Raw genomic sequence first — 25,881 nt, forward strand, 5'->3', positions numbered from 1 at the left:
GGATAAATGTTGAAAACCATGAAAACTACAATTAAACAGAAGATTGACAGAGAAGTTTACCTGAGTGGGATCAAGGGAGGACACCCAGTTAAAACACCAGGTTGGGCTATTTCACTAAACCACAGCTCACCATCCAGTTTGATCCAGTGATCAACTATCGATCACCTCCGATCTGTTGGAATCGGCCAATGAGGTCTCGCGGAGGCGGTGCGTTGCTAAGGAGGAGGTTTGGTTGAGTCTCCGAGTCGCAGCCATTCAGCAGCGGTGGCTGAAGCGATTGGACTGCCAGGCTTTCTCAGACGCTTTTCGTGGAATTTGAATTATTTTGGTCCGGCACGGCTCGCGATTCCTAGGTGACGGCTTTAACGGGGGCATCTTCAGGGTCGTGGAGGTGGTCACAGGTAAGTTAGTGGTGCTGGGAGAGAAAAATGTGTGTTTCTGCCCAGCATTCCCAGTTAAACCTGGTTAGCATTTGAAGCTAAGCGGCACTAGCTTGTGTTTGCGAATGCGGCACGCGCCACTATCCTCGCTCCCATTACCTGAAATTTAGCTCACCTGCTAACTCGACTAAATGACTGAATTAGAAAATGCAAACTGTGAGGTTGTGTACCTTTTCTCACCTCTGACTTGTAAAGGTCTGCCTCTGCAGAGTTAAAAAAGCTAAGAGGTTATTCAGCTAGTTATAGCCAGTAGCTAACCTTTCTCAAGTTACCTGGATAACTTTTAAGTGATGGATTTTACCCAGCAAAACAAGAAACACATTTCCAAATAAAACCAGCTTTAATCTTAATAAATGAGTGGTCAGGACGTGCTGTCCCACACTGCCATCATACCTATCAGGTGTGTTAATCTACAAATGCTGGCTGTCACGCAGCGAAGACTGCATCCAGTTCTGCAAGTTTAGTGACTTGGCAAGTTTACAAGTAAAAATGTCACAATCTAGTTCATTTGGATAGAAACATATGGCTAAAGGGACAGCTCCTTAAAAGCACCTAGTCATCAGACAGCTTGATGTCTTGCTGGGTGATTTGTGACTCATAGTATTATCACGCTGCTTCCTACATGATGTGCAATAATGCGTCTTAAATTAATCTTATATCTCTGTCAGACCTTGAGATTTTATGATGGTTTACTAAAAAACAAGAGCAAGCTATTTCCATTCTGGGCTGTCATTCCTGATCAGATAAACATCAGTGGTCAGATTACCCTCTGCATGCAGACTTTATAAAGATAACCACATGATGGATTGACCACAGGGAGCACACCCATATGGCTGAAGCAACCTGTTTACTAGATGGTTCCTCTGTTTTGGATTCTGTCATTGCCACCCCATCGAGATGGCTATGACTTTTGGGACATGGATAATACAAAATGAGTGATTTATTTTGGTTTATAAAGTATTGGCACATGCTGGTGTTTTGTTCCTTTCTCGGAGGGGATGGTAACACTGGTGATGATGCTAGTCGGTAAATATGGTAATGGTTCATGATTCAGTGCCTCATCTGATGTCTGATGAGATGCTTAAAATGATTTGATAATAATGGAGGGAAAACAAATTTGCTGAACAATTAAATGTGACATTTATTCAGTGGATATGTATTCAGAAAATTGCTTGTATGTTAAGTTAAACAAAAACCTATTAACACAATAAGAAATCTCAGGTATTCCAGAAATATTATAAACGAGCCATACAAAGCAGATTCTGACTTTACACTTATCTTGTGAAATAATCACTTCACAATGCTCTGTGAAAATGGCATTTATATCATGGTGTATGAATCACTGCTGATGGTATCAGTTCTTTCTAAGCATTTCAATGTACGAGTCGTTTCCTTACAAATGGAGAGATTTATTTATTCAACATTTTAAAAGCAAGTCATGGCTTAGCTCATCTTAGAAAATGAGGGAGGCAGGATTGGCTTTCTGCCACCAAACCCACTGTGCAAGTATGTCAGCTGTTAGAGAGAGGTGGGGAACGCGAGTAGAAAGCAAGTGTTTGGCCGCATCTTTGTGATTCACTCTGTGGGAGAAACTAGCATTACTCCCAGCACTTCCCTCTCCTTCTGCAAGGAGAGGCCCTTTTTTTTCTTGACAAGTGAGCTGTTCATTTGAATGCTGAACTGTGATGTAACACAGGTAGATAAACTTGCTGTGCGATTACGATGCAATCTGAAAGCTTCACTTTTGCCCCCTGATAGCTGAGAGACAGCAGAGCCTCTTGTTGCATGAGGTGAAATCAGAGCGGGTGTCAGTTGTCATCTTTACTTTCGATCCAATGTTAACTGAATTAGCTTGAGAATAGATTGTTTCTGTCCTCCTTTGTCTCCCGCAACCTGTTTTGGATCAGGGGGATTTGCCTGACCACCTTTTTGTTTGCTAACCTGTCTGCCAATTTAAAAGTTTAATGCAAACTTTTGTTATTCAGATGTTCAGATGTTGCCTTTGACTAGTGCTGAGTTAGTTGAAATACCTGAAAATCTGCTACTCTTAAGAGTGAAAAGGGCCATTTTGTATTAGATATGAATTGTGACCTCAGGAAATACTGTCACAAGCAACATTTGCCTTTGCAAACAATGTGACTTGGTGCTGAAAAAATGCCCCAAAGTAAACGGTTCTGCTAAAGCTAAGGATAGGAGATCTATTATAATAATATGCACTGAAAGAAATAAGGAAAATTATTCAAATAGTTACCTCAAAGCGCCATGTGACATTTGATACCTTTGCATCATTACAAAGAGGGCACAGTGTCTGCGCATGTTAGATCTACATAGAGCTCCACATTCTTAGCTGACTGGACTAAATCCAGTAGAGACACTCTGAGAGGATTCGACCAGAGGGTTGGTTTTAGGGCCAAGATCTCAAATGTGCAGCTGACCCCATTTCAACACAAGTTTCCTAAAATAGGTTGTACGGAGCAGCAGTTGATTTGAACTTGTGTTTGATGGTAAACAGAGTTTCCTTCTGTCGCTTAGGAGAGTTATTGTTGTCATGACCTTTTCACACATTAATCTCAAAGTACCTGTGGATTAATGCAGGCAAACAACAAATCAAAGCAAGTGAACATCTTGGGTTATAGTCACAAACCTGAGTCTTGTAAATGAGGAAACCCGGCAAGGTTATTATGACTGACCGGGCAAGTGGCAAGTCTGACGTAACCGTTTGTCTTGCAAGTTCACACAAACCTATCATGCTGAATTTCTGTAAAGTTGGTAGAACTGGATTGGTTTCTGATAAGTGTGCATACTAGATTTTTTTACAGATTTCTAAGTTATCAGTTAAAATCAAGAAGAAGGCACTTTTGTTTATGAGGTCAAGGTTAAGACACCATTTAGCTGCTGCGTTACTGACCAGCTGTAAATACCACAGATTCTTTCAGTCAGTTTACACTGTTTCACTGTATTTATGCACAGCGATACATCTGTTGTTTCTTCTTTGAAAAATATTCTCTGACCAGATTTATGAGAGTTTCTCTATATGTTGAAATAAGAAATGCTTCTGTTGGCTGGTTGGATGTTTTACTGCTTCGAATGCAGTTCTTTGAGGGTCCCATTTGTGCCAATAACTTGAGTTTTTAATTGGGTCCAAAGGGCATTTATCCCCTCATCTTCCCCCTGGCTGTTTCAGCTGTGGATCAGGGGTGGGTGGATTGGGGATGTATTACTGTATGCATGGAGTTGCCTTTCAGGTTTGTGCCTGGTTGTGGTATAGGGCTGAGGGACTCCTTTTGTCTCTCTGGGCCCCTATATAATGTGATATCTGAGCCTCTTGAGTTTGAACAGCTCATGCTTTATTCAGCCCTCTGATCTCTACTTTTAATTATGAGTGACTCAGGATGGAGTGACCAGTGGTGTCCAACCCTCTGGTCGAATCCTCTCAGAGTGTCTCTACTGGATTTAGTCCAGTCAGCTAAGAATGTGGAGCTCTATGTAGATCTAACATGCGCAGACACTGTGCCCTCTTTGTAATGATGCAAAGGTATCAAATGTCACATGGCGCTTCTACCACTTCCACAGATATTTGTCACATCAGACACACATTTATTTATACAACAAAGCAAAATAATAACCAGAAAGTCAGCAGTAGGCAGTGATACTAAGTGAAGGGTTAAAATGAGAAACTAAAAAAGCTCTCAAAGAGCGCAAACCACCAAGGGCCACAGTTCTAAAAAAAAAAACTCTTGGATCCAAACGGTGATCCAGATCAACACCGAAATTAAATAATTTCTTTCTTTTCACATTTCCAACAACTGAAAATTTAATGAAAATCCTTCCATAACCTTTTGAGTTATCTTGAATACAAACAAACAGATAAACTCTGGTAAAAACATAACCTCCTTGGTGGAGGTAACTAGACTTTGTCTGCTCTTTTATCGCTCAGTAATTTTATTGTATTTCCATCCAGTCAGCAGCAGTTTCAGGTTTGGATTTAAGGAGCTTGGCATGTAAGCAAGAAGGTTTGCCAACTTCCAAATTTGACTGCAATTTCTGTGACCTTTTCTTGAATTTTAATCTGATTGCCATTAATCACCTCAAGATGCACATACATCCAAGGCTTAGTCAGCAGCAGCATTTCTAATGTTACTTAACACTTGGAGTGACAAAAAGTCATGTTTTGTTTGTGTTCATCCCTTTATTGTTCTCTCAGTTCCTGTGTTTGCGCTTGTGTAAACTTAAGAATGTGGTTAATGTAATAACTACTTGCCCTAAAACTAAGTGGCATGTGTGTCTGTGTCAACCCCTGATAATGGTACCATTCCCTCACACATAACGTCTGTCAGCAGGCTACTTCTAGTATACGTCTGTCTGATCTGTAGTATCATGTGACCTCTTAATGTCACCACCCAGGAAATGTATCAATGTTGCCATGGCAATGATCTCCTGGTAACCCCATCGCAATAGCTTGATGTCGTGATAAAAGCTATCTGACACATTAAAGCTTACAACATGCAGAAAGTAAAGATGAGTATGACAGAATTTTATTTTTATAAAACAGTATATTTTTTTGTTACAGTGGCATTGCAAAAAGATTTCACGACAGTTTCTACAAATACTCACTTTTTTTTCTAATGATAATTATTGATTATCATCTGTTTTCTGCAGTTTACCTGTTTTTCTTCTGTCACAGAAAAGGCTAAGACTAGTCTTGTTTCAATGTTTCTGTTAGAATGAGGTGCTTTTTGACAAGTAAATTATAAAAGGTTGCTAAAGTGTCAACAATGAGAAGTATTTGTGGGTGAATCTGCACCTTCCCTTGTTGAAAAATATGGAGCAGAATAGTGAAGTTCAAGAGGTAAAAAGTCAATAATTGATATGCACAGAAACACTGAAGTTCTGAAGTATATGATTATTTTTGTATTTCTTTTTGTTGATTTTTATCTTTTTGGAAAAAATAATTCTGGTAGGTTTCTCAGCCATAATACGATTACAAATTTGCAAATTATAATTGCAAAGAGTGGATGGTTTGATTGATTTGTGCTGACACACTCGTATTCTGCAAAATGTGGTGAAAAGCAACACACAGTATTTTGTCAATTGCATTTTTATTAGTACTTTTTAATCAGGTTTTCAAAATACGGAGATGGCTTTGATTGAACACATCCGACGATGAAATCCCTCTCTGAATTTAAATTGATTTATTTTTTCGCTGTGCCTCTGGATATTGCAAGTCATGGTTATCTGAAATGACATGTTAATTAGTCTTTTTCTGCTTTTGTTCGTTTTTCTGTTATGGCTTGACTTAACATAAGATTTAGCTAAAAAGATATGTTATAACTTATTTAAATACAGCGTCAAATGAAGCTTTTGTTCAACATGCAAACTTTAAGCTGCCAACAGACGTTGCTGTGATATCATACCATCTCTGTGTCTTCTTCATGGTCTCATAGTCTACCTGTAATCCGTCTGTAAAACCTCACATCTCTTCAGATCTTTTCTGCTTTAAGAATAGTTCTCCTTTGACTTGTGGTTTACAGGGAAGCTCCTTCTGGCACATATGGATCTATTTTCCGGCTTGTTGTATAACTGCAGTGAGCTTGATCCATAGTCCCTTGGCGGATGTATTTCTGTTAGATAACTAAATAATGAGTAGGCAAAAGATTCAGCAATGAGACTCTGGAGTTTGTTGGGTTGAATTGAGTCATTTTCTTATTTCAGCTCGGATAGTTATTGCTGCAGTGGCCTGATGAACTGTTTCAGGTTACAGCATTGTTGACAGTGGAGAGAGGACCTGCACAGCAGCCAACACCAAAGCTCTGCCTAATCGATAATGAACGCTCCCTAGCGCAAAAGAGAGTCAATAATTAATGAGCTGAATATCATGTTCTGCCTCAAGTAGAGAGGCGTTTTTGTTTATGAATCTCTGCTGCTACTTTGTGTTTGGAAAAACACCAAAAAAAGTTGGTGAGAAAAATGTCACTGTTGTGTTAGAAATGTGTGCTTTAGTTCACATTCCCGTCACATGTCTAGGTTGGCCTTTTTTCTGAACACGAAAGGCTTATCAGTTACCAACAAGGTGCAGAACGTGTTTCCTCTGTATTGCATCATGGTGCAGACTCCTTGAGCACTGCAGTGTTTTGTTTAGGGACAGGTGTGTGAGCAGCATGTGTGTGCACATTTGTTGTGTCATTGCAATGAGAGGTTGAAAAAAAATCCAACACATGTACAGTAGCAGGTTCGTACACGTCACACCATTGCGCTGTACCTTCACCAGCAAGCGGCTCATGGAGAGGGATGTCTGGCTTGTGTGAGCGCCACTGTGCTGAGTCGACAGGAGGGGAACAATGGCCTCGCTGTGCTGCTTGTCTGTTTGGCCGCCTTCATGGAGCATTTCAGCAAGGGCCACCATCGGCTTTTGGCTCTGTGAGCCTTGTTGACCAGGCCTTTTGCCTGCTGGTCACTGACCCGTTGTGCCCACAGTGCCTGCAGCTTGTCAGGCCTCTGAGGGTTGCTGATTATCCCTCAGTAATTGGTGCCTGGGCTCTGCCTGATCAAAGGTGCCCAGCTGATTGTGGAGCCCTGGTAATTTTCCATTCTCTGATGCTCCGCTGTCCTTGCCTCCTTGCCTGTTCATCTGTCTTGCTGCGTGCTTGGCCGCTCATGCCCCGTCTTTGGACAAAGGGTAGAAAGGCCTGACGTCTGTCAGCTTAATTATGTCTGCTTTTCTCATAAGAAGTGACGGGGCTGGGCTGTACCTTCTTTGGTGCTTTTGAAAAACAGATAAATTGAGTTTATGAGGGTTGAAATTTGGGTTCAGCTTAAGTTTCTCAAATCAGTTCATGGAAAACCTAATTGAGAGCTCAAGTTGGGTTAGGTTCAAGCCCAGCAGTCATGTGACTTGGCAAAGCCTCTTTCAGAAAAACCAACACCTCCAACATGTGGCATGCGGGCTTTAAATTCTTCCTGACTCCATACTTTCTGCTTTTGCGGATTATCTTTGTCTCTACTTTACTGATGCAACAGCACCTGCTTTTACCTTCCGATGGAAAGAAAACTCTTATGTACCTGCGATCTTCATATTAACCCATTAAAACATTGCTTGTTCAGTAGTCTGCCTGTATGATAAAATGACATAACTTCTTTATGCTTTTTTTTTTTTGCCTCCATCTGTAGAAAGAGTCTGATTGCGTGAAAGCCGGGATTTGTGAAACAACATGGTGAAATAATTTCTTGTTTCCTCGTAAAGCCTTCTACTGTGGGGTGTTTTTTTTTTTTTTTTTTTTTTTTTTGAAAAAAAGGCTTAGAGTGCTGAATCATTGCTGGCATCGAGTTAAAATAGAACCATGGAATAAATTGTTTTTCATTTAGAGAACTTTGCTGGCATAATCATTACTTTTTGTTCAGCCAGAATGGCATGTTTTTGAGTGAACCTTCATATGTCATTTAATTCTTACTGACATTCCCGGAGTTAATAGCGTAGCTTCATATATGGCTGCCACATCCCTGACATGACTACAGCGTGAACATGATCCCTGTAAGTAAGTCCGACTGCCAAGAAACACAATGTAGTCTAAAATAAACAGACTAGCTGTAGATTTAAAGTGGAGCCCATCGATGTCAATTTGCTAAAGTCTATTTCTGAGCTGCTCCATAAATCTGCAGACTAAATTAACTGGCAGTTTGGCTTAATGAGTTGGATGATTTAGCAGTCATGCACTTCTTGACAAATAACCCAACCAGAAAACAAAGAGTGGAGCTCAGGTACGTCCTAAAAATGACTGAATTGACAATCTTGTTTACATTCAAGTTTAGTTGGCTTCCTGACATCAATGCAGCCTTGTTGTCAATGTGTGGACTCCTACTACCGTTCCTTTTCCCCACTGAATGGTAATGAAAGGTAGTTTAAATACTACTGACATAACGTTGGGGTTATTGGTATGTTCTATGGTGTCGGAATCTACCTAAAATGCAAGATTTTACAGGTGAATTTAATCATTTGTTTAATCTAAACTTTTGAATGCACATGTACAGTGTTTTTATGTTTATTGCACAACATGCTGTTTTCAAAGGAGGCAAAAAACACAAAAAGAACCACTAGATGTTCCGCTTTGCAAGGTGCTTTACATGGAGCACTTTTAATCTGATTGAATGCCTATCAGAATAAAGTTGCTTCATGTAAATACGTCAGCTGATTCCATCAAACTTGATTGGTAGGATTTTCTTGTCCAGTCACGACGAGTGGTTTAAACCAAGGGTGTCCAAAGTTGGTCCTCGAGGACCGATGTCCTGCAGGTGTTCCATGTATCCCTTTTCGAAAACACCTGGCTCACATTAAATGAATCCAACAACCAATGAAGTTCTGCACACTGACTGGTTCATTTGAGTCAGGTGTGTTAAAGCAGGGACGCATGGAAAACCTGCATGATTGTGACCCTCGAGGCCAGACGCTGGACACCCCTGGTTTAAACCTTTTCATGATTGGATAGGCAAGAAAAGTTGACCAAATGTACTGTAGTTCTGATCAATCCTGTGGTTGATGTGGTCTCTGTGTGTGCTTGAACCCAATGGGGGTTACATGAACTCAGAAAACGGATTTGGACTGTGTTTTTGCTAGAAATTTTTAAAGAATTAAGAATTATTTAGCATCTAGACGGTCTAAAGCACAGGTGTCGAACTCCAGTCCTCGAGGGCCGGTATCCTGAAGGTTTTTGTTGTCTCCATGCTCCAACACACCTGATCAAAACTTAAAAACAGGTTGACAAGAAACTGCTGGATGCATTTGATCTGAATCGGCTGCATTGGTAGAGGGAAACAACAAATCCTGCTGGATGCCGGCCCTCGAGGACTGGAGTTTGACACCCCTGGTCTAAAGGCTCAAAACGAGTTGTTCACGCTGGTATTTGAGAAAGGAAACTGGAATCCACTGAACTGTTAATCAAATAAAGAATCAACAATGTTACGGTTGTATTAAATCTTTTCTCCATGTAAACATGTAGCTGATCAGATCATTTCATGTGGAGTTGTCAGTCCTTTAACTAAAAATCTGCCAGTCCTTATTATGTTTTATTTTACTTTAATTTCCTTTGTTCGTGATATAAAATCCGTTTAGCATGAGGTTTAACATTTTCTATAAATGCCATCATAAAGTTGAATATTGTCCCATTTCGGCAAGTAATTTAGACTCAAAATAAAGTGCTTTTAGAAATGTGCTTTTGCTCTTATGTTGTCACAGTTCAGCCTGTTTTAAGCTGAGCTGAGCCAACCTGGAGGGCAGGCGAGGCGCAGCGAGGTGGACAGGAAAATATTTGTGTGTCTACTTTAAGCACGCTTGTGTTTTTGTGTCTCAGCCCGGTCTGACGGGCAGTGTAGCGATTTCATGTCTGTTCGCTCAGCAGGAAGTTCCTGTTCTACTCTATCCTCTCATCACTCACGCTGCTAGACAAATACTGCCACTGACTCACACACACACACATTGACACACAGACTGTTATTTACCAGATAAAAAGCAGTAGCTGACTCAGTACTTCTGTTCTTTATTTTCCATGTAACCTGATGTTTTATCTTTTTATAAAAGATAATTTTAACAAAGCTACCTTTTTCTTTTTTTTTTTAGCTGTCACTTGTCTTGGTATGTGTGTTGTCCTCTGTGCTCCTGTGTGTGTGTTTGGGTTCATCGAAGTGTCATGCATGTAATCCAGTGTTTATCTGATCTGTCGCAGCGTTGTAATGTTTGTCCAAGTCGGAAGCTTGTCATGCAGTCTAGATAGCCCTGTAAGAGTACATTTTCCCTTGCAGCATTTTCTAGACGATGATTGGGAAAGCTGTGAAGAGTGACAGGCCTTCATCACCCTGTGAACACAATGAGCATACATTCTGACACCATTCCTTTCTGGAGGGCGTTCATGGCTTCTTACATGCTGTGACAGCCCGCTCAAATGATTTTTCTGGGCACATAAATTAAAGTTATCTATATCACAAAGTACAAATTTTGTTTATAAATCTTCACCATTGCTGATTGAGTTTTTTTTCTTTTAGTTTACAGATTGGATCGTATTTATCATACGATGACAAAAATGTTAGTTAGTTCTTCAGCAGTTATCTGGATAGCATCATTAAGAAAGCATTTTTCTCTTGAATATTGGCCCAGACAGATCAATTTAACTTCCCTTACTGCATTAGCGCCACTGAAAATTAAAAAAAAAACCCCAAAAAAAACCATCCCAATGCAGCTAAATTCCTCCTGGATTGCTTCAGAGCTCATTTGGTTTGTTCATTAATTTCCTCTGATCCTTTCTCTTTTCTTTGTAGTTCTTCCTTCAATGCCTAACTTGACTTGTCTGATCACATAACAGCAACCAAGTAATCTATAAATGTTGATATTCACTGAACATCTGTCTGCAGCCTTGAGGCCATTTAATTTGCTGCTGGTCAAAACCCCATCATAACAGCTTCTTATTAGAGGTGGTGCCATTTGGAAGCTGCAGGGCAGAAATCTCCTCTGCGTCACCTTCATTAAAGCGAGGGTAGGGGCAGCCGATTAGTTTACTTTTCACCTGCAAGTCATCTCTTATAAAGAACAAGTAAATGTAAAAGCATTTAGCAGGTATAACGTGGTTAAAATATGAAAGCTCGCTGTCATTTCTTTCATCTTTAGCTGTTCTTTTGAGGTAATCTGACAAACGGTTTCAGTTTTTTCCTTTTTTTGTGCTTTGTTTTCGACTCTGCCCTTGAAAATCAAAATACATCTTAGGATTGGTGGTTGAATAGAAAGGATGTTTACCTTTTTAGATGCTGTCGCAGCTGATAGCAGCCTGTGTGTCAGTGGTAATGACAGTGATTCAAAAACCCATCTCTAGACTGTCACTTGTGGGTGAATCTGAAATGACAGTGCTGCTGGTGTGGTCTGTGGAAGATCTGAATGTCTAAGGTGAACACTTTGACCAGAAGATACAGATACCCCCACCCACAACTTGTATATTAAACTGGATTTATGCTATTTTGAGTAGGATCTAAAATCACCACCTGACCATATTAAAACACAGAACAGTATTTATTAGTAAAGTTTTAAATGCTGTTCATATATTTAGTTGAAAAAGCCTTGTATGGTATTCAGAAATGCTAGCACAGGATATCTAAATTCTTAATAGCAGAAACAGTGTTCTTGCACTGTTGCATTGACTTTATGTGTGAATTCAGTTGTTTCAACTGTCTTTTTAATTACATAGGATAGATGCTCCTATGGCTCTGGATTTGGAAACATTTGTCACAACATTCTAGCTTTTCTCATTCCCTTAAAGAAAGCAGTTCTTTGCTCTGTCCCAGCAAAGATCCTATGGTGTTGTACACCAGTGTTTAGAGCTGGAGGCAGTGGTTTAGTGGTCCAAATGGAAAAAATAAAGATTCACAGTAAGCACTGGCTCTAAAGCAGCTCTGGTTTAAAAGTCCCCCGGTCAGAATTGAACCTGGGTCAGCTGTAGAGAGGATTGAAGCACATGCTGTAAACGTAATGTTTTATAACATTGAAATGAGGCAGAGATCAACATTCATTTTCATTTCTACATTAAATTATAAGCCTGTTTAAATGTGGACACTACCTGACGATAAGTAGTGTCCATCTATTCTGATGTCCCTGCTTTGCATGGCAACTGGTATTTGATAGGACACAGGTTTAAGAGCTTTAGATTGCAAAGCAGCTAATTCGGTTTGTGGTTAAACTTGACTTGACCAGTCTAGCCCAGTGTATCCTGTGGTCTGATGCAAGTAAATGTTGCCACATGTGACCCAAACCAAAGCTTTGAGATCTGTCTGCTTTTACTCTCTAATCCACATAGTGCAAGGTTCTCTCAGATGGTCTAAGTTTGCTGATCCAGAAGTGGTGTGCTGTCTATTTTAAGTCAGTAGGGTTGTGCAGAATTAGTTTTTATTTTATACATCAGTATAGTCACAGACAGGATAAAAACTGCAAACCTGGATCAGCATTCTTCTTGTGAGACTCTGTAAATGTGCAATTGCTCATGTTTTAGTTGTGGGCCAACCACAGGCAGGATTAATAGATCATGTATTAACAGAACTTGAGCAGCTAGGTGAATGTGTAACGCTGGCAGTGTTTCCTCTGGTCAGTGGTGTGTGCAGAAAGAATACCCAGTGTGTGCAGTTTGGCCTGATTTCTCTACCTTGCTGAAACTCCTCTAATGGCAGTTTATTGCCCTCAAGAACACAGAAGCATAATGGAGCCATTTTGGCTTTGGGGCCTCGAGAAGCTGCAGTCATTTGTCTACCTTGTGGGTTTTTGTTTTATGAGTATTGTGTTAGTGCACCCTCTCTCCTGCTTGTGTGTTCTCTGTACTTCTCCTGAGGCTGTTTAGATTTATAAAATTATATCTGAGTAGTTTTTTTGCTGAGCAATGTTAGTTTATCAGACGAGTTTACTAAACTTGAGGTCAGTGTGTTAAATTTAGCTTAGAGCCTCTGTCTCAGATTTGAACACTTTTTTTTTCCTGGGGGGAAAAAAAGGAACAATAGTAATTGTGTCCAGCTGTAGGGGAAGAAGCTGCAGGCTGTTTTAGGTTAGGGCCGCTCGATTATGACAAAAATTATAATCACGATTGTTTTGACTGAAACTGACATCTCTATTATTTAACACAATTATCCAGTATTTTTAAACAATGCTGCGTGTTGTGTAGTTCTCAACTCCGTGTCACGTATAATAACCGTCTAATGAACGGTTCCGAGTTGTTTAATCTGCTTTCACCGCTTATAAAGGAACTATTTTAAGTTGGCCTGGATGTACATTTTATACCAAACAACCGCTGTCAGGCTGCAGCACGTTTCTCTCATTCACCTGTTAAAAGACGGCTGATCTGAACCAGCTGGTTAACGCGTTGCTATGGTAACGCCCCGTAACGGAGGGATATTACAGTGTTTAACTGGCCGAACTATGTATAGGAAAATAATGCAGCCAGTTGTCACTGACAATGGTATAAACTATGTTTAGGTGAACTTCCACAACCTACTGCAGTTATTCTACATTGACCTGCAGCCGGAGCCGACTGAGACTGGCCGCCTGGGAGTGCTTTAGGACGGGAGAGGCTCCCGCTGCTCCTTCCTTACAGTAACTGCAGAACAATATGTGTCTTCAAGTCAGTCGCCAAAACACCAGAAAAGTCTCTAATAACTCCAGTAAAAGCTGCTAGATTTGTCGCTTTTAACAAAAAAAAGTCTCCAGATTTAGCAAGAAAGTCTCCAAGTTGGCAACAGTGTCTGAATGAAAGCAAAGCGGCTGTGGGAGGAGTTTACAACACAGCGCTGCAACGCCAGAGACGCTCGATTAGTAGCTGAAGACAGCAGGAGAGGAAACTGTAGAGAGGAAAATAATCACACCCTTTTATTTTTTATCATCGTTGAAAACCCAGATCGTACTGAGATTAAAATCTGATTAATCGCCCAGACCTGTTTTAGGTTAGCCAGTATTTTATCTGGTGCACAAACTTGTTAGTTGCTACCTCTTTATAAAGATTTCTTCCCACAGCTGGCACATGACTGAGTGCTTATTGTATTCTCAGCAGCAGCTCACCATAAAGAGAGGCCAGGATTGATGGAGTTTGCTACTCAGGCCAGTACATCAAACCCTTCCTAGCAGGCCAGTGCTTTCACTCGGCAACCTCTCTGCAAGGCATGACCACCATGTTTTACAGCACAATTCAGTTAATTGAAATGCCATTCCATTAGGCATGCCATCTCCTCTGGCAGTATTTGTAAAAAAAACAAAAAAAAACAATCACAAAATGTAGTTTGGAGGAGAGGCAAGAGGAATAAATCTTGATGAAGTTGACGCTGTGATGGCCCGTGTTTGGAAAAAGGGCCAGACCCCCTAAATATTGATTCAGTCTCTGAATCATCACTGGGGCACGCCTGAGCGGAGATGATACAATGACAGTGATTTGCCACTCTCCAATGGCAGGGCACTGCCCTGGATGTTTAAATGTGGCCTCAGCTGTTGCCTAAAGTGATGTGTGGTGTTGAATGGTTGGCTGGCTGGTCAACTTGGTCTTCCTCTGGAGTCTGGACCCCATTAATACCACGCCTGACCGCTCCTATCAAACACAAGCATGACCACACACACATAGGTTGCTGTAGAGGAGGAGCAAAATATCAGCTGTGCAATGGTCTGGGCCATATTTTTTTCTGTCTCCACTCTAATCCCAGTCAGGCATGTGCACTCAGGAAACAGGGGTCATCGTGCCTTGCTAGGAGCAGGGAACAGATTGACTCTGAAAGGATTCAGTGGTAAACACGGAGCTTGTGAGGAGTACAAACAGGAGCCAGGACCCAGATTCCCACCGTTTACATCCTCTTTGGCGTTCAAACCCTCTATTACCATCATGTTCCCAGTCAATCACACTTTGTGGTCCCAATCTAGTGGTTTTTGCTGTAATTTGCAGGTAATTTTGTTCTTCACTTTAATTAGGAGGAATCTAAGGATCTCTTTTTGGTCATAGCTGCACCTGACAGCATGATTCAGAATTATAAGAGCGCTAATCGTAGAGCGTGTACCCATGATCAAAGTAATGAGTTGAACCTGTTCACTAACAGCCTGTTTTCCACCAGCTCTTACATTTAGTTAAGATCGCAGTTTTATTATTGAACTTTCTGTTCTTTTCTGCTTGTAATCTATGTTGACTTGTTTAAAATCAATTACTATGAAGGCAGGTGTGTCCTCACTTTTATCTTCATTACTGAGCCACGTATATTTAGTCATATTTGAAAATTACATAACCTATTGCATGAAAGCATATATCATATTTAGTGAAAGACACAATGCAACTAAACGTAATCAGTATTATGGACATTTAAAAAAATGTCAATAAAGTAAGATTATTTAACATGGATACACATATACATTTAGATTTAAAGAAATTTAATCGTTAAATTAAAAAATTGTACATATCAGGACATATTTTTAAAATGGGAAAAAAAACTGGTTAAAAAAAAAAAAGAACTGGCTAAAAAAACAGGGATTCAACATATCTATGATCGTATAGATTAACTGGTCAACAGTAGGTGCACGTGGCTTTATGAAAGTAGATGTTTTGGAAGTTTGCTGGTCTGCAGCATTCAAGTGTGTGTTAATACAGTGACATAACTGTTGCTGCTTATCAACCGGGGAAGAGTTTTTATGAACAGTGTGAAACAATTTAGAGTTGATCATTCTACAAGCCATTTTCTTATCTGCTTAGTCCAAGCCAAAGCTCGAACCAGGAACCTACTTGCTGTGAGGCCATGACGCTAACTGCTACACTGCAACGGTACAATGACATCATCCAAGTGTCTCAGAAAAAATTCAAGCGAGCCTTTCCTCTGTGAAAAGAACATGTCAGTACATTAAAGCCGGCAAAGTTGATTCTGACCAAACCAAAAGTCTTCCTTAGATTTATACAAACATGGCTAAAGTAGCAGCGTTTTGTCACAATGTACAGGACATGTTGGATGAAAGGAACACTGCTATATTGTGGTAGAAGTTGTATTTTTGAAGAGTTTTGTAGTCACTGAGGGCACGTTCACATCTGCCTTTTTGATTCAAATCTAGTCCGTTTGCTCGGAAAGTCTGCTTTGTGTGGAAGAATTTCAACCCAGACCACTAGGATCTGATGCAGCTCCTTATTTTCTTGCCTTTGGTAGAGTGAAAGAAGTTTTTTAAAGGTTCGGTTTGTTTTAGAAGTGCAGTGTAAACGCAATCTCTGAATAATGTTGCCCACCGCAGCAGACTGTCCTGATGTGAATGCACCCTGAGTTGGCCATAAACCTCTCTGTATACCAAAGTATTCTACATTAAAATGTCCATCTGTCTGAATACTAAAGCTTGAAGGGACTGCAATCCTGTCCTAACTTTAACATGATTGAAATGCTGTGATGTGATCTTATATGAATGCTTGCAAATCTCCATGAACTGAGTCAATGCTGTTAAAATGAGAGGACACAAGTCTGGCACAAGGACAAAAGAGACTGATAATATCATACAAACTTCAGGTTATTGCTGCTAAATGACATTAATGTTATTATCATGAATAATGAATGAAAAAATGTTTATTTCATGCTGCAAAATACATTTACCTTTTGGGATTAATAAAATAAAATTGTAATCTGTTTTATTCTAAAGATAGTTTCTGCAAGTTATTGATACATTTCAGTAAATGTTTGTTGAATGAATGACAATGGAGTTTAATGTCATAAGTTGCTCTTTAAGATCAAATTTAACTAACTTCAATCCTTATTAAATCAGCATTACTTTTCTGTTCTGTAAAAATGTCTTTAATATTTCTTAAGTAAAGCTGAATAATGAAATTCCCCTTAAGATGATTTATTTTCCCCTCTTCATGTTAGAGCCATACAAACACATTATGTACTAGACTGTCCTTTGTGGCTGGAGAGAAACCCAAGATATGTTGTGCTTTAGATGTACAGATACATGTTGTCACACATTGTAACATAATCAGCACTATTATATCTTATTTTGTATATTTTGCATACTATCCCTAAATGGAGCCATGCATTGACTCTTTCTGGGTCAAGCGTTGCTTGAACGGCAGTGTTTCATTCTGTAATTAATTCTATATGGTTGTTTGAGACCCAGAATATCACATTTAGTGGTTAGCAGTAATAAAGGGAGCAGCTGGTGCCCACTCAAGCTGTTTCTCTTGTGTATGAACTTTCGATATTGATGTTGGGCAGTTGTCATATCAGTTTCAGCCCTGAGACATTACGTCACATCTGTTGTGAAGTTCATTGAATCTGATTCTAATTTATGTGTAGTTGTTTTATAAACATTAGGAGCTAAGCTGACTGACTTGTTCCCATAATTATAAATGTAAAAACCCCAAACCCCACCTCTTTGAACTTTGACCCTGGTTTTAGTCTCTTACTTCCTCCTGAATGTTAGTTATTAGCGTTGTGTGTGTCTAGCTTGGCATTTTCTACTATTTTCCAAATTTTTCCCCCTATTTTTTTAAATATAAGCACGCCAAGCCGTAGACCAAAACCAGAAAATTGGATTATCATGCTAACTGTATTTTTTGGATTCTCTCTTCATAAAGCCACAGGGGAGTAAAACAGAGACACTATCACCTCAAGCTGACCAGCTCCCTGATAACAGGGTTTGGTAGATATGCTTGCAGGCGGGATTTGCATCACAAATCGCTGGCGGATATTCTGTCTTATTATTGCTCTCCACACTATAAATGGACTGTAAGCGTGCATAACATGAAATTCCTCGAGCAGAGCGGTATAAAACAGGATAAAGAGTGTCGGCTGGCACAGAGGTGGAGCAAGTCATGAAAGAAGACAGTTGGGCCTTATTTATTTATTTATTTTTGTCTTGAACTGCCCGTTCTCCCTGCTTTCTCTTTTTCTTGGTCTCACGCTCACTCCCTCTCCTAACCTCTCCCTCCCTCCCTCCCTGCCTCAGTCCTGCTGTACTCATCCCTAGGATCCTTCTGCAAGGATTAATCAGTTTTTTCATTCCTGGAGAGATTATTTAAATACTGTTACATCTACTGCTGCACTCCCACCCTCCTTCCAGCGCAGCACCCACTGAGGGGGAGATTTTTGCTTTTCTTCCCTTCATTTTTTTTTATTTTTTTATTTTTTTATTTTTTAGTTTAGTTTTCTAATTGTTTGCTGGAAAATTAACAAGAGATATTAGAACAATTAGAACAATCAGATTGAAGATATTGCCAATAACTCTAATATAGTGTCTGTATATATGAATACAGAGTGAGTATAAATGTTCTTGTGTTGTCGTTCTCATTATTACTGGTAGGAGAGGAACCAGAGGTCCTCATGGTACCAGACTGTAGGAGCTGTGACAGCTCCAGCAGGGTTCAGATTCTGACCTCGACACAAAGCCTGTACCTCTCTGCAGCCTTGTCTCAAAAGTCCCTCCCATACCTTTTTCAGCTGCAGTTGCTGTTTTATTTTTTACGCTCCAAAAGTTGCTTTTTGACATGGTTGAGACAGTTGTGTTTAATTGCTGTCTAGAAGCAAAAATATTCTTTTAACATCTGATGATCACACCCTGTTGGCTTGAAAGTACCCTATAAAAAGACGTGGTGTCATTTAGACTGTGAGGCTGTCCCTAAATGTCGGTGGGCAAGACATGTGAGAAGATATCGACATCAGTCAGAGCGGAAATGAATATTTGCTAAGACAGTTATTTCTCCTAGATTAGGAAGTGCTGATTAGTTTTCTTTGTGGAAAAAAACATCCATCTGTGAACAGGAAGATTTGGTTTAATCAGTGTAAAGCATGCAGCAGCACAGTAAAGTCAGACTTTTTTCTTTATGCTGGAAAAGAATAAAATGTTAGTGAATGGTTTGGTAGATGCTATTTCTTGCACCTAAATCAGTATAACTGTAAATCAGTTGTAAAAGATGGTGTTAAAATCTTACTAATATGGAATAGAAGTGGATGCAACCCTAATTCTTGGTAATATTTCCACTAATGAACTCAGCCCAGTGATATTATGTTCCAACATGGAGAAATAATTGCTGTACTGACTCCTTTATTCCCTCTCTTATCAGGCTATTAGATCTTTGGAATGGAACATGTCTGTCTCCGGCATCCTGTTGACCTGATTGCTGTCATTGTCAAGTTTCCCTTGATTTACTCTGGTATTCATCATCTCTTGCCCTTATTCAGATTAGGGTTAGATTGTATTATTGGATGAGCTCTGACATAAAAGAAAGAACTTGCATCTATGGAGACAGTGAACTTTGGCTGTTGTACTGAACACTCCTGCAGATTGATATAAATTCCTAAAAATGTCCCTATTTTTAATGCACATGGAAAAAATGGAAACCTGAAAGAAGCTGTGGTGATTTTTGACTTTCTATTTAGTGTTTCTGTCCTGCTCTGTTATCTTCTGCTTGACCCGTACTTTGCTTTGCCCTTCCATCTTTCTTTCCTGCTCCTCCTTCTGCTCCTTCTGGCTGACGGCCAATCAAAGAACTAAATGTACCTCACATGACCCACACCTGCAGCTGCACAGCAGCTCTCTGCACCAAACACAGCCAGACTCTTCCTCCTTACCACTTAATCTCTGCTGCACTCCCTCTGGCTCGGATCTGCCTGGCCTCAATCCTCATTACCGCTCACCCTCCTGCCACCACTGTTTACATATGTACATATAAACTTTGCTGTCCCATCAGGGGTTCCACACTGATGTAATATAGTATATAATAATTATTATTATTGTATACTATATTATAATTATTATAATAATAATAATAATAATAATAATTATTATTATTACAAGATATTTTTAATATAATTTCATGTCATATTCCATAGCCACTTGTGTCATATCTGGAAAAAACGACTAGTTGTCTAGTTGTTGCTGTTCACACAGATCACTCTTAGCAAATTAAATCAATAGATTTAAAAAACAAGTAATTTTAAAAGCAGTGATCCTCTAAAGCAGGGGTCTCCAGTCCTCCACTCCAGGGCCGGTATCTGGCAGGTTTTTGTTGTGTCCCTGCAGCAGCACACCCGATTCAAATCAAATGGATCTTAGAGCTTGTTAGCTCTTGTCGTTCATTTTGGTCAGGTGTGTTAGACCTTTCTAAGGGTGCATTCACATCAGGATAGTCTGCTAGACTTGGTCTGATTGGGAACTCGGCTCAGTTGTAGGGGGTGTATCCATGCAGACTGACAATGCATTCACATAGTACTTTGGCCAATCCAGCCAAACCATTAGAATAATGGTTTCTCACCAAAGGTGATGTTGCACTGGCATTAAGCAAAAGAGAGGACAAGACCTGCATGAAGATGGAAACCATTTCTTCCACTTGCGAGTTAAACATGAAGACGAAACTGTTGCTGTTTTGGTTTTTTAATTTAGTCTCATACAAGTATTGTGCAGAAATTTACTGCAACAATGTTCGCAGTATAAACAAACGAGGAATAAGACTCTTAATGCCATCGCTATGTATTTACCCACAATGCAATGCTATGTCAAATGCAGCAAGTGACTTTTTTTTTTTTTTTTTTTTGTAGTCCACTTCCTGTATGTGGTCTGCTTGAAACGGGCTGAGACCTGCGTTTGTAGGCGGCCGAGTCCACTTCTTTGGTCTGAATCAGAATTTGTTTGGCGCATTTACATTTCCCCAAGCGAAGCAGTCGTTTGGAGCAAACGGACTCTGATTCGAATCAAAAGGGCTGATGTCAACGTGCCCTGAGAGCACATCCACATCAGCCCCTTTGATTCAGCTATACTGTGAATGTGCAAATGAATGATTTGAATCAAAGAAGCAGACTCGATCCGCCTGTGACTACAAAACAGTGCATCGTGGGTAAACACACTTGGACATACACATGTGTGGGATAGACGGATCTGGATGGAAGAAATGGCTCACAGGGAGGATGTGGAAGAGACGTGGAAGTTTGATCAACCAGTCTGTTATGACATGATGCCGCTGCATGTTTTCTTGCCTCTGGTGGAGGGTGAAACATGTTTTAAATGGTCTGATTTGTTTGAGAAGTGCAGTATGAATGCAATCTTGGTCTGGAATGATGTCCCCCCCCTTCCAACCGAGTCCCCAAATCAAACCGAGTGTAGCGGACTATCCTGCTGTGAATGCACCCTAAGCAGGAGTCCAATTATAGTGATGTAAAATACTCAAACAGAAGTAAACGTATTGCATAAAAAGTCTTTAATAAGTAAAAGCACTGAAGTGTTTACAGCAGATTATAGATGATTCTAAGTAGTTCTTATTTCCCTCCTCAGCCACAACGTTAAAACCACTGACAAGTTGAGTAAAGCTACTCAACTTGCTTTAATGCAGTCCGTTAAGAAAAGCTACATCTGGATGCTCACATGGTTACGTTGACATTTGCCACCTGTACAGACAGACATGTCACACCTTTCATTTGGAAACAACACATGTTTTCAGCCAGCTCCTAAACTGTTCAGATCTGATGGATCGGTTGGAATATATCCCAGTCAACAGAGACCCCATCCCACAATCCTCAGGCTCTGAGTGTTCCTCAGTTTCGGCCCTTGGGAGCATTACCCTCGAGGTTTTATACGTTCCCCTGCTTTAACACACCCCATTGTAATTAAACAGATCTCTTCAACAGCCTGTTATTAAAATTCGCACAAACCTGTTAACAAGCCATTAATTTGAGTCAAACGGGTTGAAGCAAGAACATATTTAAAACAAGGCAATATTCCCTGAGGACTGGAGTGGAAAACCATGAAATGAAGGATTTGTGTTGTGTCCTGGTTTTCCAGGACACCCCCCAGTTAGTTGGTGCAAAAGAGGGAAACAAGAACAAACAAGTTTGATCCATAAATATTTTGCATATTGAACTTTATCTTAGTTTATTTTTGTTTGTGAAACATTGGATTGATTTGTTTATTAAAATATTTGTCAAAAGAAAAACAAAACAGAAAAATATACATGTGAAAAGTACTTGTTTTGTAAGCTGTCCTGGGCGGGAGAGATTGGAGAAAACTGATTTAATCTTTAATTATATTTAGTCATTTGATGTTTATTACATTATTTCATATTCAAATTATTTAAAAAAAACAAATTAAGGTATTAAATATCTAATAGTGTATAAAGTACTAAATTCTCTTCAGAAGTGCTGTAAAGTTAAAGTAGAGTCTTACAAAAAGGAAATACTCAGGCGATGTGTGAGTAACTTATCTGCAGTGACTCAAGTAAAGTAACTGGACACTGTTTTTTTCCGTTTACTGACTTCTTTTCCATGCTCCGTGCTTCTTCAAACTGTATTTTAATACAACTTAATTCTTTATAAAGCCCTCCTTCGTTATATGATTTTTTTTTTTTTTAAATAAAAAAAAACCAAACAGAACAAGTCCTGCCTGAAAACAGCATTTTTGGCTCGCTAATCTCATTGTGGGGAAAAGTGTTCATTTTGCCCCAATCAATATCCTGCCCAGCCCTACTATATATTTACTGACCAAATACTTTGTGGAGATAAATTTATTTATTAACATTTAAATCAACATGTGTTATTTAATTGATCTTGACAGTGAAAATGGAATATGTCATGTGTTTTATTATGAAGTAAAGTAACGGTTAGGAGTAAAGGCAGATAATCTGTGTGGGATTAGTCGATATCAGGCGCTATAAGGAAGACTGGCGAGAAGTATTTTACAGTAGAGTGTACAAGGGATGTGTTAGAGTAGGCTTGTACTGATGCTCCCCTTTGTATCTGGTGCTTTGCTGTGTATAAGAAATTGCTGGCTCAGACTACTGGCAAATGTGAATCCTTTCTGGGTCATTGCTCATATTGAAAGGGGTAAAAAAAAAAAAAAAAAAGGTTAAAGCACAAATAGTGGAAGTTTCAAGTTGGATTATTAAGAGCAGCAAGTAATAATGTGAAGTGGGGTTTTGATTTGCTCTCTCCAAACATATCATAGTTTAAGGCTTCTGATATCACACTGCTGAAAATGGTTACAGATATTGTGTCCTCATTTCTGAGCTGCCTGTGCCTGGCCGAACACCAGCGCTCTCCACATATATACATCCATAGCAAGTGTATGGTTTCTTTCCCACGCACATGAATAAACAGTCTATGTTTTCTCTTAAATTCCCCACTCAGTCCTTTTGTTGTCTGTTTTGGACACGGCAATCTGCAGGAGAGAATGTGTGTGGGTTTTCAGCTAGCAATGTGTGTTAAGTGACGAAGGTGAGTTTAGCAAGACATGATGAGATCAATTAGATATGTTGGAGCATTAAGATAAGCAATAAAAAAAAATGTTTTCTTAAGGTTACTGACCTGTCCCTCAACAACCTTCTCATACTAAGATTTTGTCGTAAAACATTGCATTGGCTGTGCATTGTGTCGTCATTTTGTTTTTGGAGCTCTAAACTCTTAAAAACAAGTCATACTTGTTCAGTAACTTTCAGTCATGAACTTTAACTTTTGACTTTTGACATGCGTTTTTTTTTTCTTTTTCTAAGCATTGCGATGTCTGACCTTGCGGTGAACTTGCTGCAACCTTCATTCATGAGAAGAATGGCAATTACCTTCATGGTTTTCCACCTGTGAACAATCCATCTCGCTGTAGAATTATGTAAATTGCTTCTCTAAGCTCACGCCTGTCATCTTTCTTTCTTGACACTGTATTAACACACCCCTAAATTATCCAAACTAGCGAACTGCCAAAACCTCTGTTTGTATCGAGGTGCTCACGCTTGCAGAGGATCAGTTAATCAAGTGCGTTTGATCTGCAGCTCCAGGCTGCTGCTTAACCTTTCAGTTCTTTGTGAAACTTGATTTATCGTTTATATTAAGTCCTGATATCTAAAATGTTTTTGGTAAATTACTTTGTAATTTCTTTTTGCACATGACTGCAGGGGATTATCAGTCACTTGCATCTACCTCGCCTTATTTGAATAAAATGTATATCTCATTACTGGATTCATCCAAAATGTGTTCAGTTATATAAATGTTTTTACTTTGTTGCAGCCGTTGATACAGACTGATCTCTTTTCGTGCCTCTCTTCTTCTGCACGCTGCAGTCTTGAAGCAGGCAGCCTGTCACTGACTCTGCAGTGAGCCCAAACATGATATGACCTAAATAAACGACTGATGGATGAAGCAGTTTTTTTTTTTTCTTTTACACTGATCTTCTTGTTTTCAAACACTCTTGTATGCAGGACGCAAGCATGAACCGTGGGTGTTAACTGAGGGTTTCATGTCACCTGCAGAAGCATTTGTTTGTCACAGCAGGTTCTTCTGGGCTTTTAAGCACCTGTTCTATGCTTTGGTAGCCATAAAATCTGCCTGATTTAAAGACTTTATGTGTCAGTTGTGTAGGTTTCAGGTTTTTACTTGTATATCATATATAATTCATCAAAAGTTCTTCAGTTTTATGGAAATCTTGCGCTTGCAAGGTAAATTAAGCTGTATTTGGTGTATAAACCTTTCTAGGAAACCTTTAACATAAATATACAAGAATGCATCACTTGAGGTTACTGTGAATGTTATTTTTTCCCCCCAAATGCATATAAAGTCCTGTCTAATGTGAAAGACTCGCATTGAAACAATCCGATCCGAGTCCTCCCCCCTCCCCCGCGCCTGTAGTGACAGTAGGAAGTTCAGTGTTTTTGTATGTGTGCTTTGGTGGCCTGTTCAGGGCTGAAAGTTTTATTGTTTGCTGCCTGCAGAGCTGAAGCCTGGCATAGACAGATAAGAGAGCCTCACCTCAAGCACACTTTCTGCTCCCAGCCATCACCGACTCACAGGACAGGTTTCATCATGCAAACAGACAGCTTAGGTTGTCTGTGTGTTTGTGTGACAACGTGGTTAAGTAGTAGCATACGTGTGTGATTGCTATGAGCGTGTGTGTGTTAGTGCATGCTGCTCTGTTGCTGTGTTTGTGGACAGTCAGCCCTCCTGGATTAAAGACCTTTAATCCAGACAGATCCTCATCAGCTCAGAAGTCGGTGGGTAGAACTTGTTAGAGCAGTATGGCTCTGCTCACGTGTTAAGTCAGAATTGCATGACTGAATGACTTCTGGTCCCTTGTCAGGAGCTGCTCTGGGAGACGTGAGTCGGGCTTTTGATGATGGATGCAGCTCTCAGTTCTACTTTGGATCAGCTATTTTTAATTGGGCCTTTGCTTTTATTTAGATGGTAATCCCTTCTCAGAGCTAAAAAGACATTCATGCACTGGCCGGTGAAGTACTTAACTTGGTTAATTGTTTTCTTGGATTTTAGATCATTAAACCTGTTGAACTTGTGAAGCGCTAGCAGTCTTGTATCCTACCTCTTCTCTGAGCTCTCTCCAGGAAGTAAAAGTCAGTGTGATGTTGACTCTTGTCTTATCTGTTGCTCTGTCCTGTTCTTTGTTTTTCTCTCTTCTTCCAATCGTGTTCTCCTGCATTTCCTTTCTGAATTAGCTTCGGCACATGTTCAGTGTTGTTGATAGCCAGTTGCTGGCCTGTGATGCACATAACAATCAAAGTTGACCAGTGTGGTTTCTTACCAAAATACAAAATAATTGTCACTGTGACCTCAAAAAAAAAAGTCAGAAACACACATTTTTAAGGCTGAAAGTTACACAATGCTGCTTTAGACCATTATAGAACACCAGGATTTTTTTTATTTGTCTTCATCTTCATCTTCAGCCGCTTATCCGGGGTCGGGTCGCGGGGGCAGCAGCGTAAGCAGGGAAGCCCAGACGTCCCTCTCCCCAGCCACATTTGCCAACTCTGCAGGGGGGATCCCGAGGCGTTCCCAGGCCAGCCGAGAGATATAATCCCTCCAGCGTGTCCTGGGTCTTCCCCGGGGTCTCCTCCCAGAGGGACGTGCCTGGAACACCTCACCAGGGAGGTCCAGGAGGCATCCTGACCAGATGCCCGAGCCACCTCAACTGGTTCCTCTCGATGCGGAGGAGCAGCGGCTCTACTCTGAT

The 25,881-nt window shown here is 40.0% G+C and overlaps 1 protein-coding gene across 3 annotated transcripts in view; it reads left to right on the forward strand.

The window, feature by feature from the left end:
- Window positions 1–266: 266 nt before the first annotated feature.
- The window catches only part of numb (NUMB endocytic adaptor protein), a 54,879-nt gene continuing 29,264 nt past the window's right edge, over window positions 267–25,881 (forward strand). For all 3 annotated transcript variants that reach the window (XM_079262530.1, XM_079262531.1, XM_079262532.1), the window contains exon 1: window positions 267–401. The gene's annotated coding sequence lies outside the window, so the exon portion shown is untranslated. The remainder of the gene's footprint in view (window positions 402–25,881) is intronic.

The sequence above is a fragment of the Telmatherina bonti genome (assembly GCF_933228915.1).
Source record: "Telmatherina bonti genome assembly, chromosome: 22".
In the NCBI taxonomy this organism is placed as follows: domain Eukaryota; kingdom Metazoa; phylum Chordata; class Actinopteri; order Atheriniformes; family Telmatherinidae; genus Telmatherina; species Telmatherina bonti.